We start from the raw sequence: 1,032 nt of genomic DNA on the forward strand, positions 1-1,032 counted from the left end.
CTTCTGGGATGGGGGTCACTGGGATGGGGACCCTGGGATAGGGACACTGGGATGGGGAAACTGGGATGGGGACACTGGGTTGGGGACACGGGGATGGATGTGGACAAGGGGATGGGGTCACTGGGATGGGGACACGGGGATGAGGACATGGGGATGGGGACACTGGGATGGGGTCCCACCAGCACCTGGTGACCCTGGGCTGGTCCCTCTTCCTTGTGTCCACCAACCCCCCCAGTTGGTCCAACCATCTCCCAGTCCATGGAGGAGCTGGATCTCAGGACACTGGGATGGGGTCACAGGGATGGAGTCACTGGGATGGCGTCATTGGGATGGGGTCCCACCAGCTCCTGGTGACCCTGGGCTGGTCCCATCCCACCTCTGGTTCTTGCAGCCCAATTGTCCCTCTTCCTTGTGTCCATCACCCCCCCCTTGGTCCCACCATCTCCCAGTCCATGGAGGAGCTGGATCTCAGGACACTGGGATGGGGTCACAGGGATGGAGTCACTGGGATGGCGTCATTGGGATGGGGTCCCACCAGCTCCTGGTGACCCTGGGCTGGTCCCATCCCACCTCTGGTTCTTGCAGCCCAATTGTCCCTCTTCCTTGTGTCCATCAAACCCAACGATCCCGGTTCAGAACATCTCCCAGTCCATGGAGGTGCTGGATCTTCTGGGATGGGGACACTGGGATGGGGTCCCACCAGCTCCTGGTGACCCTGGGCTGGTTCATTCCTCAGCTCCTCCTGGTTCTTCCAGCCCAATTGTCCCTCTTTCTTGTGTCCATCAACCTGTCCTTGGTCCCACCATCTCCCAGTCCATGGAGGGGCTGGATCTTCTGGGCTGGGGTCACTGGGCTGGGGTCACTGGGCTGGGGTCAATGGGATGGGGTCACTGGGATGGGGTCACACCCTGGGATGGGGACACGGGGATGGGGACACTGGGATGGGGACACTGGGATAGGGACACTGGGGTGGGGACACTGGGATGGGGACACTGGGATAGGGACACTGGGGTGGGGTCACTGGGGACGCTG

This window comes from Chaetura pelagica, unplaced genomic scaffold (genome assembly GCF_000747805.2).
Source record: "Chaetura pelagica isolate M959 unplaced genomic scaffold, ChaPel_1.0 scaffold1192, whole genome shotgun sequence".
Classification (NCBI taxonomy): Eukaryota; Metazoa; Chordata; class Aves; order Apodiformes; family Apodidae; genus Chaetura; species Chaetura pelagica.